Raw genomic sequence first — 19,085 nt, forward strand, 5'->3', positions numbered from 1 at the left:
GACCGGCTGTCGGGGATCAGAACAGGTGAAAAGTAACCCGCTCCCGGCCCGGCCCCTGCTCCCCCGCCTCGCCCCGCTGTGCCCGGGGCCGGGGAGCTGCCGCGCGGCCGAGGCTCCCCGCAGGCCCCGCCGCGCGCCCCGGCCCAGCTGGGCCCCGCGGGGGGTGCGGGGAAGCCGCGAGCGCAGGTCGGGGGCGCGAGGGCGGAGCGCGGCCCGGGCCCGCGATCCGGCCCGGGTTTTGCGTGCCGCCCGCTCGCCCGCCCGGCCGCGGAGAATTCCATAATCACAGCGGGCGAGAGCGGAGACTGGGAGCGAAAAATCCGGGATCCGGCAACTTTGGGCAGCGCATGCGCGCCCGCGGCGCTCCATCCCAAACACACACACATTTTTCCCTCGGACTTGGAAAGTCACCCAAAGCCGCCCCAAGTGCAGGTAAGAGACTCGGCGCTGCCTCCGCCGCGGGCCCCCCGCGCCCCCGCCCCCGGGGCCCCCCGGGCGCGCCCCCGCCGCGCCCCCCGACCCGCGCGGCCCCCACCCCGGGCTTCGGCTGCAGCGCGGAGCGGGAGCGGGGAGCGGGGAGCGCGGAGCGGGGAGCGGGGAGCGCGGAGCCAGCAGCCTGCCTGCTGCTGCCTGCGCGCGGGCTGCCTCCCCTCTGGGCGCGCGGGCGGCGGGGGGCGCGGGGCGCGGGGCGCGGGGCGCCTGCCGCCCGGGGGTCGCTCGCCCCAGCCCAGGGGCGGGGGAGGCGCCCGCGCGAGCGCAGGACCTCGCACACAGGGTGGGGGCGCCCCCCGCGCTGCAGCCTGGGGGGCAGGTGCTCGCCGGCCCCGGGGCTCGCTCCGGCCCCTCCGCGCGCCCACCCCCTGCTGCAGGGGTGCGTGCGCCCGCCGGGGCAGAGAGGGGGGCAGGGGCGAGGGGCCGGGGTGACTTTGCAGGACTTTGCCCGCGGAAGGGGTGGGCGCGGGCCCCGCGCCGGGCTGTGGGTGCCGCCGGCAGAGGTAGGAGCGTCCGCCCGGGCGCGGGTCCGGCGGCCTCCGGGCGGGACAGGGCGGCGCGGGGCTGCTCGGCCCGGGGAGCGGCGCCCCCTCGCCACCGCCGCCTGCGAAGTTTGTCTCAAGTGCGCTGCTCCGGGCGCGGCGAGCGGCGCTCCCCGCCCCCCACCCCCCACCCCACCCCCACCCGCGGCTCCGGGGCGCAGGGCGGCGGCGGGCGGGCTCGGGGCCGGGGCGGCGGTGGGGCCGCGCCTGTGCGCCGGAGCCCGCCGGGGCCGGGAAAAGTTCGGGGAGTTGCGGCGGCGGCGCGCGCTGCGGGAGAAGTTGCGCCCGGGGATGCGGGCCGCGGGGCGGCGGCGGGCGGGCGGGCGGAGCCGGTGCGCGCCGGGGGCTCGGCGGGGCGGGGGCCCCGGGTGGGCTGCGGGGCCTGGAGGCCGGGGCCGCGCGGGGCGCAGGCGGGGAGGAGGGCAGCGCGCGGGGCGCGGGGCGCGGGGCGCGGGGCGGCGGGGGCAGCCGGGCCGCGGCCCCCGGACACCTGCGCCCGACCTCGGGGGCCGCGGGGCGCGGGGCGGCGGGCGCGCGGGCGGGGCTCGGGGGCGCGCGGCGGTGGGGCCGGGCCGGTCGCTCCCGCAGCCCGCGGGGCAGGGCCCGAGTCGCGCGCCCCGGGTGAGCCGGCCGGGCGGAGCGGCGGCCGGTTTATTTTTACTCGGTGGCATTTGCAGAATGTGCAGCTGATGGCCGTCGGCCGCCAGAAGTTTTGCTTTCTGTTCTTTCTGTCTCCGAAGCCAGCGCGGCCGGGAGCGGGCGGGCCGGGAGCGGGGCCCGGGAGGGGAGGGCGCGGGGCGCGGGGCGCGGGGCGCGGGGGGCGCGGGCCGGCGGGGGCGCGGGGGCGCGGGGGGCGCGGCGGAGCGCTGGGGCGGGCGTCGGTCCCCGCGCCGGGAGCTCCTGGCGGGGAACAGGTGTATGCGCCGTCAATCACGGCGGGAGGGACACTTGGGGGCGTAGACCGAGGTCGTGGTGATAGGCCCTTCTCTGCCCTTCTCTGGGGGGTGGGCGCGGATTCTTGCTCCGAGTCGTCCCCGACCCGGGTCCGGAGTTAGGGCGGCCCGCGAGGGCGCAGGGGGCCGCCTCGGCCGCCCCGCAAGTTCCCGGGACCGGCCTCGGCTTGGGGAGCGGCCGCGGCGCGGCGGGTGCGGGTGCGGGTGCGGGTGCGGGTGCGGGTGCGGGTGCACGACTGTCCGCCGGGGAAGCAGCGGAAACACGCCTCGGACCAGCCCGGGGCTCCCCCAGCCCAGCTGGATCACGGGGGCCCCGAGGGTCCGCGCCCGGCTGCCCCCGCGGGTCCGGGGCACGCCCCCCCCGTGTGCGGTGGGCCCGCGACTGCGACCCCGCGGACGCCCGGAGAGCCGGGGGCGGCGAGGGGCGAGGCCGAGGGGAGTCGGGCGGCAAAGTTGGCGCATGAGGACGGCTCGGAGCTGGCTCGGCGGCGCGGTAAGGGCGCGCGGGCGGCTGGAGAGCGGAGCGCAGGGTGGTCGGCGCCCCCGCCCCCGGCGCGCACACGCGGGCACACACACGCGCACATGCACACGCGCGGACACACACGCGCGGACACACACACACACACGCGCGCACGCGGGCCCCGCGCACATGCACACGCGGACGCACACGCGCCGGCCGGAGGGAGCTGTCCGGGCTGAGCGGGAGCAGCTGCGCCGGGCGTGGCGAGGGGGGTCGCCGGCTCCGGGGGCTGCGCTCCGCGTGCCCAGAGGGGGCGCTGGGCGGCGCCGAGCCCGAGCGCGGAGCCCGGGGCGAGCGGCTCGCGGGCGGCCCCAGGTGCGCCCCGCGCCCTCCGCGCGCCCCCCGCGCCCCCGCGCGCCCCCGCGCGCCCTCCCCGGCGCGTTCCTGCCCGGCTCCCGGGGCCTGCGCGCGGCCGGCCGGGGGGCTCGTCCCGTCCCCGCCCGGGCGCCCACCGGCCCTCCCGGGACCCCGCGAGCCGCACGGGCCCCCGCCCCCGTGTGTCTCGCCACCTTCCAGGCGGGCCACGAGAGTTTATGGGGAATATTGTTGAACTTCAGTAATCAGGTTTCCAGCGATCTTATGCCTCCTGTTTAATTTATTAGACTAGTTATTTATTCTGTTGATGATAATCTGTTGCTGGTTTCTATGGAGATGTTAAACTGATCTCTTTCAGAAATCAAACTCCATATGCACTAAAACGTTTAAAGGGGCAGCGCCTCTCCCTCTCTCCCCGGGCCTTTCTGATTTTCGTGTTTTAGACTTTGCACCTTGCAGAGACTTCGCGTCTCTCCCGGAGTCTCCGTGTGCACTTTATTTCCTTCTTACGAGGGAGAGGAGCCCGGAGACTCGCGCTTTGTGGCAAGTACAGCTTATTATGGCTAGGGGAGAGCGGGCGCTTTGATCTCCAAGTTGCATCATCATTTAAAACAGATCATTTCACCACCACCCCCTTCTTCCCCATCGTATAAGAGCAAAATTCTTTCAAGATCAAAGAGTCCAATCTAAAACAACAAAAAAAAAACCCCAACTATTGTCCAAAAAAAAAAAAAAAAATAGAAAGTCAAATGTGAATCTCTCCTTTATATCTGCTCCCCTTGTGTTGAAATTTTTTTCAGAAGAAAAACAAAACTTGTAGCTCAGCTAATTTTTCATACTTATTAATAGTTTATCTGCCCCCCCCCCCTTTTTTTTTAATTTAAAAAGAAGTTCAAAGTTAGATTTCCCTGCCTGTGGGGGTTGAGGTATATTTGCTTCTCTTCTAGATCCTGACCATCTGTTTTTGGAAAATTAGCCTCTGGGAAGAGGGGGAAAGTTCTTACTCAAAGTTAATGGAGTACTTAAAGAAATTAAAAAAAAAAAAGCCCAAATATTTGACAGTCCTAATTTTCCCACTTTTTTTTGGGGGGGGGGATTATCAGGAACCTCTGTCCCATGTATGAGAGCACATCAACTTTTTCTCCTTTGATCCTCCTGTCGTCTTCTCAGTTCTTTTTCTGTAGACTCCGGACTTGGAGGCGGTGGGTACAGTGAATCAAGAAAGTAAGGCAGAAAAAAAAAATTATCTTGGTTTGTGACACTCTGAAAAATTGCAAACCTACTCTGAACTCAGATATTTATCACGTTGACAGATATGATACAAAGCGATTGCATTTCCTAATGATCCTCTGGGACTAAGTTGTAGGTAAAACCATTTAATGCATTTTTAATTTTAAAGTAAGGCCTGGGTTCCATTTTCTTGGCGGTGGGGGAGTGGATGTCCCTCTGTAGAGCCGATGCTTTCTGAGTATACTGTTTTGCTTTTTCAAGTAGGATCCCCCACCTCCACCCCTTCACATTTCCATTTACTTTGGGGAGGGGTGAGGCACACACAGGGCATTTGGCTTTCATAAATAAATTTATATCTGGCCAGAAGGTCCAAAGCTTAAATAAGAGTACACTTAAAAAAAAAAAAAAAAAAAAAGGAAAGAAGCAAAAACAAACCTGACTCCACCCCTGATATAGGAAATAAAACAGAGTCAATACTTGACTCTCCCCCCCACACACACACACACACCCCATGCCATCCTGGTTCTCTTTTACATTATTTTATTTTGGGAAGGGGGTGGAGTGGTTCTTGCTTCTCAGCTCAGAGGAGAGAGGAGCCATTTCTGATCTTTCCCCCTTTGCTATATTTTTAAAATTTGTTTGATTTGGATTGCAAACAGAACAGGCTTACGGGAGAAAAGAGCACTGTGGCTTTAAACTCAGGAGTTTGCATATTCTCCTTGTATCTTTCCCCTTTGCTAATTATTGTGTTGTTTTCAGAGCAAATATGTCATATCCATGGCGACCGGGCAGGTTTATTGTCTTTCTGAAGCAATAGCTCACATAAGTAATTAATGACTTTCTTTTTTTTCCTCTGGCTTAGGTTAAACAGATCATTCAAGGAAAGTCATATCTCTCTCTTCTCCCTTCTCTCTCTCTCTCTCTCTCTTTTTTTTTTAGCCCAGTGACATAAGAACATGAGTTAGAACAAGAAAATACTTTAACCAAGAAGTCAACAGCTTATTTTCCCCCATTTCTTTTAAAAGCTGAAGTGTCAGCTTTCAGACATATGAGGCTGTCATGCTGGCAGCCGTGAGCAGAGCAATCCACGCCTGGGTTGGAAATCCATTCGAAGGTTGTGCAGCAGGGGAAGTGTTGGCATGGGGGGGGAGTAACCTGCAGGAATTTGCTTTTGAGGTGTGTGGGGGGGGAGAGCACTCCAAAATGAGTATTTCTCCTGTATTTAGCAGAATTTAATTAAATTGTTTACAGGAAAGAATTAATGAGTTGGTAGTAATGTGTCCCCCCCCCCCCTTTTCTTTTTCCTAGTCTACTTAATTGGAAAGACAAAGTTTTTCTTTTTTGATTCACCTTGAGCTTCAGCTTTCTCCAGCCTTTGTCTTCAAGTGTTTTTTCCTGGAAAAGTACCTTTTGGAATCCCCTCTGGTTAATCTTTCCAGAATTATAGCAGAGGTGTTGTTTGTTTTTTTTTTTTCCCCCCTTAGACCCACAGTTCGAAACTGGTTTCTGCTTCTTAGGAATCGACTATGCTGATTGACTAGGACTTGGATTTTTTTCACTTCTTTGGTGGGGGGAGTGGCTTTTTGTGGATGTAAAATCATATAGACGGCCTATCTCTGTCCTGTATCAAGTGACAGTGTTGTGGAAGGTGGGAGAAATGTTTTCCTTTGGAAAAAAATAAAAATCACCATGTATGTCCCACCCTTTTCAAATGGACTCTTTGCTAATGAGAAGTCTTATGATGTCACTGCTTAACTTTTGAAATACGCTGGATGTCCAACCGGATACCCTGCAGCAGCTCTCCTGCCCCCCCCTCCCGGACAGATGTGCATTAATTAAGCACACTTATACCCTGTGCCCCCTCTTGTTGAAATTCCACGTATTGCTGAGGTTCTGTGTGTGTCCTTAAGAAGGGGGAATGAGATAAAGAGAAAAGCATTTCTATTATATTTATACTCGGACACAATTAAAAAGGATCGTCGTCCTCCCTCCCGCCCCCCATTTGAAGCAAGTGAAAAAAGGACCATGAGTCAACTGAATGAATCTTGAGGCTTTTGGCATTAAAAATAAAAATATAAAGCCGAAGAGGATTTCTTTGGTATCTGGTTTCTGAAGAGGAGAAGAGAAGGCCGGGCGAGTCTGGTGCTGAGACTCCAGTGGAGTTGTAATTGAGCCCGTAACCTCTTGATGTCTATATCAGAAAAGCAGACATGAGCACAGGGAACCAGGGAGAGGCAAACAAGCCTTGTAAAGGAGGGAGCTCAGGGGGAGATGCAGAGAGAGGGAGAGAGGGAGGGAGGGAGGAGGGAGGGAGGGGGAGGGAGGGGGGAGATTTAATTTATAGACATTTTAAAAACTGTAATTTCATTAGGATCTGTTCTTCCCCTTCTCTGAAGGGCAGCCCGGCAGACCGATAAGGCCGGTCCCCGTGCTGGGACGCGTGGCGTGGCTCGGTGGGCGCAAGCTTGGCACCCTTTGCCGCCCCCACCCCCCCACCCCGGGCTCCCGCGCTCGCTGTCCGTTTGCTCGTGGCCTCCTGATTTTGGAATCAGACCCCATAGAGCCACGAGTTGAGCCCCGGCTCCTGGCTGCCCGGCCGCCCCCCGCGGGTGCCACAAGGTTCCTCAAGCGGCTCCTGCCTGGCCTTTGGCACCCGCGTGGCTTCCGCCTGGCGCTGGGCCGCAGGAAGCCCCCGGGGAGGGGGTGCCCCCGCTCTGCCCCCCTCAAGTTCACTAGTGGAGTTGCTGTGGTGCGGAGGCCACCGAGTGGGTCGGGGGGTGGCGGTCGGGGGGGACCCGAAGCCCGTCATAAATTCTGCAAAAATTAATCAACCGTTTAAGAGCTGCCCATTAACGAGGTTCTGCAGGCCCGCCGGGCCCCCTGCTCAAAGTCCAGCGGGGTGGGGGGTGGCCTGGAGGGTGGGAAAGACAAGGGGACTTGTTTTTTTTTTTTTAAATCTGAATAATTGAGAATAACTAGGGAGAAGGAAGAAGAGAGAGGGATTTATTGAATATAAATCCTTAAGTACCCTGGTTCCATATTGTTGGGATTTTTTTTTTTCCTTTTGGTCTGGATTTGTCCTGTGTGTCTTTGGTGGAAAAGACACGTAGAGAAAGAGAGCAAAGGAGGGGGTGGGGAGAGAGGGAAGGATAGAGAAGAGAGAGAGAGAGAGAGAGAGAGAGACGTGTGGCTCCTTTGGAACTCATTATCATTCTTAATAAGCCTTAAGGAATAAAGAAGAGCGTTGAGTGTAAATGCTGGGTAATCCTAACACTTCTCAAGGTGAGAGGAGTCTTGAGGACACGGAGGAAAGGGGGGCCGGCAGTCCAGGGCTCCGAGGCTCTGCAGGAGGCCTGGGGGCCGGAGCTGGGGGGGCCCGGAGATGCCCAGCCGGGCGGCGTGTGGGGTGGCACTGGGGCTCCCAGGAGAGGGCGACCCGCGGGGGCGCAGGGCAGGGCGAGGGAAGCATCTTCGCGGGGCAGCCCTGCCTCGGTTCGGGGTGGGGAGGAGGGGCCACAGGGCCTTTGCTCTCTCCTGGGCCCTGTCTGCCCTCAGGCTCGGCCCCTGCCCCTGGTCTCGGTCTCGGGTTCCTGCAGGGGGGCCTCGTCCTGCTCCCGTGGGCCCCCCGCGTTGTCCGCTCTGCTGAGCGGCAGGGACAGAGCAGCGGCCGGAGCTCAGCTCTGGACACTAGGTGGCTTAGAGGATCTTCGAGGTTTTCCGAGACGAGCAGCTGGCTCCCTCTGCTCCCGCTGGTGGGCTCGCTGTGCCCGTCCTCCGTGGGGCCCGCGGGCCGCCTGGCGGGTGGGTGGCCTCGGCAAAAGGGCCCGGCACAGCCCCCGGACTGGTGCTCCCGGAGCAGCTTCGAGGCCAGGCGGGAGGCGGCCGCGGGGGGGCCTCTGCTCCTCCTCTGGAGTTCATGTGCCCCCTCTGAGAATCCTCTTAATAAAGAAAAGTCTCATAAGCGTAAATAATGCTTATTCTTTGAGGGGTTTCGCAGATCTTACAGCCGCAGGCACGGAGCCTCCGGGGTCCCTGCTCCGGTGGCCTCCTTCCAGCTCTCCGGGACTGTGGCGGGGTAGGGACGCAAGGAGGCCACGTCAGTTCTCAGGTCCATTCCCACCTGCCTGCTGGGCTCGGGGAGCAGAGCCTGGGCGGCACCGTGAGCAGGGTCCCCTGCAGGTGGGTGGGGCCGACGCTCCGAGAAGTGCACCTGCGCAGGTAGCTTCCCCTCTGCGGGACCAAGGCCGCGGCCCTGCCACCGGGATTCCAAGGGTACTTGACGAAGGGTCTCAGCCGAGGACATGTCCAAAGCCTGCGTGATTTTCTCTGGGGCCTGACAATTCAGGTCTGACTTGCCACTGTCAGGGCGTGCGTGTCTTCACCGGAAAGCAGCTTCTGGGGAGCTCGCAGAGGGGGTGCGTGGGCGTCAGCGAGGAGGGCTGGTTGGTGACTGCGCTGGGGTGAAACCCGGGGGCAGAGCAGGACCGGGTGGGTGGATCCTGCTGTCCTGTTGTTTGAAAGCAGTGGCGACCAGATTGCACCCCGCGTGTGCTCGCTGCGCTGCCCCTGGGGGGTCTTGGGGTGGGTGTGCATGTGCGTGCGTGTGCGTGCGGTGAGCACGGGGTGGGGAACCAGCCTGCCAGGCTGGCACCCTTCCCCAGCACTAATTGCTGGCGGAGAACCCGCGGGGCCGTGCCAGCGTCTGCAGCCCGCCCGCCCCCCTTGCCCCCGGGGAGCTCAGCTGTGCAGCTCGCTCTGCGAGGGCCATTTCCGGGCCCACTAGTCCTGGAGGCTCCTTTGGGAGATTCAGGGAAATCTGATCCCAGGGGACCGCGGGCCAAGCCCCGCATCCTCAGCCTGGCACCGGGGCGGGGGGAGACCTGGGTGGTCCCGAGCTCTGCGGGGGTCGCGGGGGTCGGGGACCCGCTCCCGGGCTGGCTCTGCAGTAAATCACTGCGTGCTCTTGGGCGAGTCATTCGACCTCTCCGGGCCTCGGTTTCCTCTCTTATCAAATGGCCTCTGACCCGATTTCCCTGACAGGGTCTCCTGCTGGTCGGTTGGCCCTGTAGCTCTGAGCGTTCTTTGAAATCGTGAAACGTAATGAGGAATTTATCACGGTCACGTCGTCAAGTGCGGGTGCCCCCCGCGTCGATGAGCCCGTTTCATATAATGTGGTATCAGTGACTCCAGAAAGCCGAGGGCCTGGACGTGGCGTGTGTGGAGCTGCGGTTGCGTTTTTGTGTCAGGCTGTGGTTTGCTTCTCATCCTGGGGCGCTTGGGGCTGAAGTGTGTCGGGGGAGATGCTTATCGGGCAGCGTGGGGGGTGCCTCGGAGAGCCGTGTGTGTTACACGTCGAGCATCTGGAACCAGTTAGCTGGGCACCGAACTCCTGTCCTTACAGCAGCTATTTAACTAGCCTGTGCCTCAGTCTTCTCATCTGTAAAATGGGGATAACGCTGCCTGCCTTGTGGGTTTGATGTGAAGATCAGATCACCTGGGCTTGGGAAGTGTTTGGAACCGTCCTGGCACCTGTGGGTGTTCCAGACTCACATGGGAGGGAGTGTGGATGCACCTGCTGCCCACCGGAGCGTGCTGTGCTCTCCATCCGGGGCCTGGGATTCCCGAGGGTCTGGGGTGTGATGCTATTAGTTGGAAACTCTGATTTTGTGTTTTATCTTCCGGGGCTCCCTTGAGGTCTCCTGGTACGTTTGGTGATGCGTCAGAAGACGTCGAGAAGCAAAGTCCGACCCTAAATGGGAGGGGGGCCCTTGGTCTCTCGTCCCCATTGCGGCTGGAGTGGATGTTCCGGAGCTGGAGGCAGGGAGATTCCTCACGGGAGCTTTATGGGATGAGAGGCAAGGGGGCTGGTGGCCTCTGCTCGTGTTCCCAGAGCCTGCGAGTTCCTGCCGAGGGCCGCCGTGTGGGGGCCCCGCCGTGGCGGAGCTGGTGCGGCCAGCAGAGGCTGGCTGGACCCAACACGAGCCATGTTTCTCTTGGTTGGGCGGATTCATTTCTCTAATCCTTTGTTCCTGGGTCCATAAAATGGGGTTGGGATTCCATCTGCGGCCCCTGAGTGAAAGCACAGTAGTCACGGCTCCCATTCCCGGAGGCTTGATTTTGCGCGTCATCCGTGGAAGTCACTTGGCCGGTGAGCAGCACACAGTAGGGGCTGCGGGATGAACGTTCGAGGAGTAGCAGGCTGACCTTGGCCCGGGCCGAGCCGGCCCCTGGAGGGCCTCCTACTAAGTGCTCAGCGAGCTGGCAGGGAAGCGGGCACGGTGGGGACGGAGCCCAGGCCTCCCCCCGCCCCGCCGAGGGTGATCCTGCCCTGGGGAGCGGCCCAGCCTGGGCGGAGAAGCAGCCGAGGAGGCTCGAGGCAGTGACCTCAGGAGGCAAGGACACGGGGGCTGCGGGGCTGGGGGCACCCGAGGGGCGAGGGGCGCTGATGGAAGGCGAGGTACATGGCTCGCCCCGGCCTCTCCCATTTCACTGTGCTCTGCCAGAACACCCCGGTTCTTGTTTCACTCCCTGGATCTGGGAGCAGGTTAATTTCCATGACGAACTCCAGGCCACGTGCTCAGAGGATTTATCTAATTAAACTGATGCTTTTTCTTTTCTTTTTTTTTTTTTTCTAAGAAAGAAAGGAAGGGAGGAAGGGAGAAAAGAGAGGAAGAGAGGAAGGAAAGAAGGAAGAAGAAATGGAAGGAGAGAAGGAAGGATGGAGTGGGAAGGAGGGAGGGGCCGAGAGAGGGAGGGAGGATGGAAAGGAAGGAAAGGAAAGAAAGATGGTAGGGAGGGAGGCAGAGGAGGTGGAGGCTGAGCAGTGATTTTGGAAAGGCTGCGCCCACAGGGAGCATAGGCCGGGCGGCTGAGCCGGGCGACATCCCCGCTTCTGTCCTCTGAAGCTCCTACGCTGATGTGCAGCGTCGCTCGTGGGCTGGGAGGGCAGGCGCAGCGGCGGGCTCAGGATCTGGACCGTCCAGGACCGTGGCCTCTAAGCCCAGTGGCAGTTGAGAGGAACCGAGATGAAAAACTCAGTTCTTCAACGAACCGGCCACATTTCCTGCGCCCCAGAGGCCCCCGGGGTACCGTGGGGCAGCGCGGATGGAGGGCGTCTCCAGCTCTGTGGCACCAGGGAGGCAGGTGGGAGAGGGTGGGCGCTTCCTCCCGGAGCCTGGGCTGCGGGGATGCCCGACCCCGAGCCCTGGGGTCAGGGATTATGGGCTCCTGCCTGGGGCCAAGGCCCCCCTGCCGCCGCCTCCTCTTAGGGGCCCCTGCCCTGGGGATGGGGCCACATGGTGCGTCTCCAAGTTAGCAGAACCGGGTTGGAATCCTCTTCTCACTCGCTGTCTTCGGGGCCTGGGCAGGGGTCGTAACTGTCTACGTGGCTGTGGGTTAACGGGAGGCGGTGTTTGCGCCCGGGGTCTTGGACAGCGTGGCCCGAGCTCCTGGGGTGGGCGCAAGCCTTTAGCGTAGTGCTTGGCCCACAGTAGACACGTGGAAAATGGGGACCACGGTTTTTATAATAATCATATTATTATGGTTGATATTATTTTAATGTGATTATTGAAGAGCTTTGGTGGCTGCCAAGTTCTTGGGGACATTCCCAGACCAAATGCTAATTTCTCTATGATCAACACTTTCCAGATTTAGGTTAAAGGAGCCGCCCCCAACCCCGACCTTCTGGGAGCCTAATTTGGATCCCTTGTCATCTCTCCCCATCCCTCCTTTCTTCTGGCAAGAAGAAGAGTTGGAACTGCCCTGGGGTTACTCTTGCAAGCCCTTCTACTTGTGAGAGGCCCTGCTGCTCCCAGCGCGCATGAAGTCGTGCCCATGTGCACATACACACGTGCACATACGTGCACACACACGCACTTCTCTACTGGCCAAACTACATTAAAAAAAAAACAAAAACAAAACAAAACAAAACACAATCAACCCAAAGCATTAAAATAGGGGAGAGCAGATGTGGCCAGGCGGGGCTAGCGGATTGTTTGGGGCCGGGGTGGGGGCGGCGGCCCCTGGCAGGGACGTGTGTGTTTATTCCTGGACACTGCCCAGTGCTCTGTGTGCTAATGTGGAGCTGTAAAGTCCCCTGCATTGTGCAGGCTCCTCTCCCCGTGAAAAGGCAATTGAGTCAGTGAGTTCTGAATGGATTGGAGCTGACAGTAAATGAGAATTTGGCAGTGGGTAGGAAACAAGCTCCCCTCCCGCCCCCCACCCCAACACATACTCACTCATCCCTCCCTAAACTTCCAGAGCCTGTTGGGTTTTTAGAGGGGTTTTGAAGAAAAAAAAAAACACCAAGAGTGACGATTCCTTTTTGTACGCGTCAACGTTACCAGCAGGGGGGCGGCCCCCGCCTGCCCCCTTCCCCAGGGATGCCCTAACCCTGTCCTGTCCCCGCGGTGGCTCCACCAGCGATCCCGAACGAGTTAACGGCTGAATCAACGCTAGACTCAGCTGTACGTTTTACTCTGGGTTCCTGAATGAAGCGATGTGCTGTGCTCAGCACGATTGGAGACTGTCTGCCCCGGGTGGCCCACCGGCCGCCACCCTGCTGGGCTCCGCCAGCTTCCATGGGACCTGCTGCTGGCAATGGGGCAACCCCGTCTGGCGGTCCCCACATCCAGCCTCCCATTAGAGACCTCTTTTAATTTCAAAAGAAGGGGTGGCTCATCTTGAGCTGTACGGTCCCTGGTTTGCAAAGAAGGCTCAGGGTTTTGAGGGTTTGTACATGCCGTGCCCCCCGCCCCGTATTCCCCTCACCACCGTGCCCTCACTAGCAGATTGGTCAACAGACATCCTGGCCCCTGAAAGGTCCCATGTCCCTAGGCCTGCCCACTCGATCATTCCCAAGAGAGCCAGGCAGGGACCGGCCTTGCAGGTGCCGCCTTACAGGTGCTCCTCCCGCCCCCCCCCCTCCCCGTGTTTGTGAAATGGCAGCTCTGAGCTTACCCATCCTCTCAGGGGAGCTGCGGAGTCCCTCTTCTTCCTCAGGAGCAAAAGGCAAAGGAGCAGCACTCACTGTGGCAGGGTGACAGCCTGCTGGTGGCGGGGGGCTGTGTCCCCAGTGCCCGGGGAAGCCTCTCGGGAGTCCCTTTTTGGACGAGACCCAGTAGACTGTGGTTGTTCTCACTGCTGTACTGGGAGAAGCCCCCCTACCCCGTGCAGAGGCACCATAGAATGTTCTAGAATAATGGAGTGCACAAGTCCCAATCCCTGCTTCCTCATTTGTTAGTACTGTGACTTTGGGCCCATCCCTAACCCTCGTGAGCCTCTGTTTTTTCACTTGCAAAGGGAGAATGATGCTAGTGCCCTAAGCCCGGGGTGGCTGTTGGCATTAAAGGAAATAATGCAGCCAAGGCGCTTGGCACGAGGCCTGGCACCTGGGAGCGAGGGGCAGCGACCGTCGTGACCTTATTGTTCCTCCTCCTTGCTCCCGGCTGGAAGGAAGGGGTGAGGCAGGAAGGCGGAGGGCTCCGGAGGGCTCAGGCCTGTCCGCCCCGAGATGTCCCCAGATGCCACCTGCCAGACCGGCAGGGTGAATGTGAGGCGCCTGGACGTGTGGGCCTGGTGTGGGGCCTGGAGGGAGCAGGGGAGGGCCACCCCACCCATGGGGGCTTCCTGGACCCTCACCCAGCTGGTGGCCCGGCTGAGGCCTGGGACCTGCACGCAGCTGGTGGCTCGGCTGAGACCTGGGGACCCGCACTCAGGTGGTGGCTTGGGTGAGGCCATGGGACCCGCACCCAGCTGGCAGCCTGCTGAGGCCGTGGGACCCTCACCCAGCTGGTGGCCCGGCTGAGGCCTGGGGACCTGCACCCAGGTGGTGGCCCGCTGAAGCCTGGGACCTGCACCCAGCTGGTGGCCTGCCTGAGGCCTGGGGACCCGCACCCAGGTGATGGCCTGGCTGAGGTCTAGGACCTGCACCCAGGGGGCGGCCCGGAGGGGCTCGCCTGGGCCTGGCCCGCAGGAGGAGGTCGGAGGAGGGCCTGTCCTGTCACCCCGAGTGCCCCTCCGAGCCCTCCAGGTGAGTCGGTGGAGACGGCAGGGGCTGGGGGTGGCGGGGGGTGGCGGAACCAGGAAGGGGATGAAGGATGGAGAGGATGCGGGGAATCCTCTTGCTTTTATCCCCACAGGGCCGCCAGCAAGCTGAGGCGCTTGTACCTGTTCAGTTTCTTTCTTTCCTTTTTAAATATTTTATTTATTTATTCATGAGAGACACAGAGACACAGGCAAAGGGAGAAGCAGGCTCCGAGCGGGAGCCCGATGCGGGACTCGATCCCAGGACCCCGGGGTCAGGCCCTGAGCCCAAGGCCGTTGCTCCAACCCTGAGCCACCAGGGGCCCCACCTCTTCAGTTTCTTAAAAGGGGAAGGACAGAGACATTCCCGCGCGCCTGCTGGGTGTCAGATGCTGGGCTGTGACCTTTGCGGGACTGAAGAACACAAGGCAGGTCGGGTCGGCCCCTGTTGCGCCAGTCAGGACATAAGGGCCAGAGAGGCCAAGGAACGTCCCCGAGTTCACCCGGCGGCTGAGGGGGAGCCTGCGTCCGGCGCGTGGGCCCCTGCACACGCTGGGAAAGCACAACCACGTTTTAAGTGGCTTTTGAGAATAAATGAAGGGAAAACGTTCAGCCATAACCTAACCATTGTGGTATCACCTGCCCCGGGACCGCGTGTGTTCCGGTGTCTCTCGCCCCTTTGGTGACTGCGTGCGTTCCATAATACACATTTTACGTGATTATAGTAATAAGAAAATATGCTTTTAGTTGAGAAGCGAGAGGGTCTCCTGAGCTGGGGCCCCGGGGGGTGATTGGTTCTCAGCAAAATGGAACTTTGGCCCCGAGCCGTGTCTTCCGCAGCGAGGTTCCGAAAGTTGGGTCGGAAAAAGCAAACGGGGCGCGCGGAGGGGCGCAGAGGACCCTCGCCTTCCCCCCGGGTTGCTCGCGCGGTTAAGTGGTACCATTTTCCTTTTAACTCACTTCCTTCTTGCTCTTGACAAATGGGAATATTTGTACCATTTTCCCGAATGACCTCCTCTCCTTGGGGTAATGAGAAAATGAAAGTCTCTGCTAAGTGCTTTGAGATATTCAGATATAAAAACGGAGAGCAGAGTGCTGTCATGGGCCCTTGCTGCCAGGGCGCTCTAGAAAGAGGAAGTACGGCTCGTGGGGGTGAAGGTCGGCGTGAGGATGAAGGCCACTGGCGGAACCAGCGGCCCGGGCGGCGGCGGGCGCGGGGTGGCTGGAGCCCCTGCCCGCCCTCTGGGCCCACCCTCCGAGGCCCAGGGACCCCGACGTGTGGCCAAGGCTCCAGTGCCTGGCGCGGCCCCGTCCCCTCCGGGCTTCGTCACATCCGCCCAGGAGTAACAGGGCGGAAGAAATACCGGGTCACCTAGACGAGTAATAATGTTGAAGCTGATTTCGAAACGTGCAAAGATGTTTATTACGTGGGGGGCGGTGGGGGGGGGGGAGAAAAAACACCCAAGGCCGCGAGTGAGCGCCACGAGAGAAAGTGTACGGGGGTGGGGGGGAAGATTCACAAATGCGTACGGACGAAGCTTGAAAGGAAATCCTCCAAAATGAAAATTACAGCGTGAGCGGTGGGACCGCGGTGATTTGTTTTTTATTTCACAACATTTTCTTTAAATTCCCCCCTATGATTAAAAACCAACAAAGCCAACGTGGCGGCGCGGCAGGGAGCCTGGGGAGGGGGCGGGGGCGGGGCAGCGCCGGGCGGGAGGGCGCCTGCACCCACGGCCCCCGCAGGGTGCTGAGCTCACCGGCTGTGCCAGCCGCAGAGACCTATGAGATCTCCGGGAGCCGAGGCGTATCAGTGACTCAGACCTCCGTGGTATGCTCCTCAACAATAGCTTTTGTCCTTTGCCCAAAACCCTAGGCCAGTGTGTTAAAAAAAAATTATAAAATTATGAGATAGTTTGTACTTTCCTTATACCAGCCTGTGCCAGCTTCGGGTGCTTTATTTATTCAAGGTGGGGAGGCAGGGAAGGCGGGGTGGGGGTGAGGGGCAGACAGAGAGGAAAAGAAAAACAAGGTAGAACTCGGACAAGGCCCAAGAAACGTTTGAGCCTCAACCAACAAACTTTCTTTTGTTTCCCCCGTGGGGAGGGAAAAGAAAATAAGGCAGGGAAAAACGCAGAGGGCCGGTTTGAACCAAAGAAAACGCCTCGTGTTTGGTGCACGGGGTCGTTCCTTGCAGTGGGTTTTGCCTCTTGCTTGTTGAATAAGAAAGCTGCTTCTGGAAGCTCATCCGGGCCGGGCCGCGGGAGGGTCTGGGCAGAGAGGGCTGGAGCGGGGGCAGCCAGGCTGGGCCGCGGGGGCCTGGAGGTTTCCTTGGCTGCTGCGGCCAGTCACGGCCGCGGCCCTCGCCCCCCTCTGCTTGGGTGTAAGTAAGATTCCGACCCCTGGCGTCCCGGGGGCAGCCCTGTGCTGGGGACTCCGAGTTCCCCGCCGTCGGAGCCTGTCTCGGACCCGCTGGGCCAGGACCTGCCTCCCCGCGTCCAGCAGGAGTGAGATTCGGGAAGAACGACCTTGCGCGGGGTTAGGGTGGGAAGTGGGGCGCGTGTGCGGTCGCGCAGGTAACACGGCGTGTGACTGCCTGCGGGGCCGCGGGCGTGAGACGGAGCGTGAGAGGCCGCGAGTGTGCGCGTGCGTCCCCGGAGCGCTCTTCCCCGGGGTACTTGGGCCCAGCGCCGACCTGTCTCTCCCAGTGCCCCGGCCTGCCCGCCCCACGCCTGCCCGGGCTGTCCCCTGGCGCACCTGTCGGGCGGCCTGGCCCCCGGCTGTTGGTGATTCTTTCTTCACGGTTAGTTCAGAGGATTCTGGGGAACGAGGCGGGGTCTCGGCAGTGGTTTGACCCATAGGGAAAGGCGTCCTGTGGGTGACGGGCCGAGACGCGGCGGTGTGGGTGGCCTGGCCCGGGGCTCGGAGGCTGCAGTTCCAGCCCCACGTCCCCCATCCCAGCATATCCACAGGGTCCCCCTTACCCACAGGGTCCCCCTTACCCATGGGGGTCCCCCCTTACCCACGGGGATACCCCCTTATACATAGGGTCCCCCCTTATCCATAGGGTCCCATCTTATCCACGGGGGTTCCCCCTTATCTATAGGGTCCCCTCTTATCCATAGGGTCCCATCTTATCCACGGGGTCCCACCTTATCCATGGGGTCCCCCTTATCCACGGGGGTACCCCATTACCCATAGGGTCCCATCTTATCCAGGGGGTTCCCATCTTATCCACAGGGTCCCCCCTTATCCACAGGGATCCCACCTTACCCACGGGGTCCCCCTTATCCATGGGGTCCCCTCATCCCTGGGGTCCCCCTTATCCACGGGGGTACCCCATTACCCATAGGGTCCCATCTTATCCACAGGGCCCCCCCTTAGCCACGGGCCCCCCCTTATCCAGGCCGCCTTGGGAACAGACTGACTGTTGAGCTTCCGAGGCCCTGTGGGCTGTAAGGGGCCCCCTTGATCTTGGGGTCCCGGTGATCCCTCCCGAGAGGAAGGCAGGGTGGGGACCATCGTGCCTGTCGTACAGGCGAAGACCCTGAGGCCCGGAGAGGAGGGCACCATGTCATGGTCACGCGGCCGTCGGGCGGACCTGGAAACAGGACAGAGTTGGGGGCCGCCCGGAAATGCGGTCACCGCCGCCAGCGGCCCGGGGCGAGGCGAGGGATTCTGGGTTCTTCCTCCTCCGGGAAACACGGGGAGCCTCCCGGAGCATGGGGCGCCGTGAGGCCGGTGGGAGCGGCCGGTGTGGTTTCAGGGCCTGTCGAGCTGAGGGGGGCGCTGGCTGGAGGGCCCGGCCCCGTGGGCGCTCCCCCGGCCCCGGCCTTGCTGCCCCAGCGGCTCCTGGCTGAGCTTCCTGGCCCTGTCCTGCGCGGGCCCCCGCACCTGCTGGTCCACAGCCCGGGCCCCCTGCACCCCACAGCCTTTGGCTTGACCTCGCAGAGCCCCGGGAGGCCGAGACGCGAGGGCAGGCCGGCGGGGGAGAAGCGTCCCCTCTGCGACAGGCAGCTGCGGTGGCGGGGCAGGCGCCGTGCCCGGTGAGCGCCATCTGGGCAGGAGGCCTGGCTCCAGCTGTGGGGGCTCCGGAAGGGCACAGCCCGGGAGGAATGGTTTTGAAGCCACTACTATGGAGATTAAGGGGATGAGAATGTAAATCTCAAGTAAAAAGGTAATTGAATGTAATAGCAAACACTGCTCGCTCTATGTTAATTTTAGCTCTTCCCCTGGATACAAGGCGCTGTATTAGTGTTTTATTACCATTTTGTTTGCACTAATAAAATAGTAAAATTTATTTCAAGGAAGTTGAAGGATGGTTTTACAATGCAAATTTGAAGAAATTGGACTTTTCATTTATGCCTCTGCTATTTTAAACCCTGACGGGTGTAAATTAGCTACAGGGACCGAGCAGACCCCACTGATGGGGGCTTGGGAGGCGAGAGCCCTGGCACAGGTTCCAGACCAGCTCAGAGCAGGGAGCAGAGAGTGTCCCCCAGGAGGCTGGAGGGGCACAGGGGTCGGATTGGGAGGGCCGGGGCCATGGGTGAGGGCTCGCCAGGCCCGGATGCCTGGTGGTAGGCAAGCATGTCACCCGCTGAACCTGCAGGGAGACACACGTGACCACAGACCTCAGGCCTACATCTTTGCTCTCCGCCCTTTGGCCTCCTTCCTGTCTTGACATTGAGCCCCGATTAACCAGGTGACTCCTTGAGGGGAACTGTTAGGAAGGACGGGTAGACCAGATGTCCGGTCCTTTTTTTTTAAAAAAAAAAAAAAGGGGGCTGAAAATTGAGGGGAGCCTTAGGAGCGTGGAGGAAAGACCCTGAGCCTAAAAGGAGCTGAGGAAAATTCGGACCCTGGCAGGTATCAGCCCAGCACAGGTTCCGAGGCATGTTCCGAACCTTGTCAGCTCTTCCCTCTGACTGATGCGTGCTTACGAGTTGGGGAGCAGAGCATTTTTCAGTAAGCCAGCATCCCTTCCAGTTGGGCCCGGTGGTCCCAGGT

The 19,085-nt window shown here is 60.8% G+C and overlaps 1 protein-coding gene across 3 annotated transcripts in view; it reads left to right on the top strand.

The window, feature by feature from the left end:
• The first annotated feature begins 281 nt into the window (after window positions 1-281).
• The window catches only part of CASZ1 (castor zinc finger 1), a 139,034-nt gene continuing 120,230 nt past the window's right edge, over window positions 282-19,085 (top strand). For all 3 annotated transcript variants that reach the window (XM_072751221.1, XM_072751222.1, XM_072751224.1), the window contains exon 1: window positions 282-432. The gene's annotated coding sequence lies outside the window, so the exon portion shown is untranslated. The remainder of the gene's footprint in view (window positions 433-19,085) is intronic.

Source organism: Vulpes vulpes, chromosome 2 (genome assembly GCF_048418805.1).
Source record: "Vulpes vulpes isolate BD-2025 chromosome 2, VulVul3, whole genome shotgun sequence".
Taxonomy (NCBI): Eukaryota; Metazoa; Chordata; class Mammalia; order Carnivora; family Canidae; genus Vulpes; species Vulpes vulpes.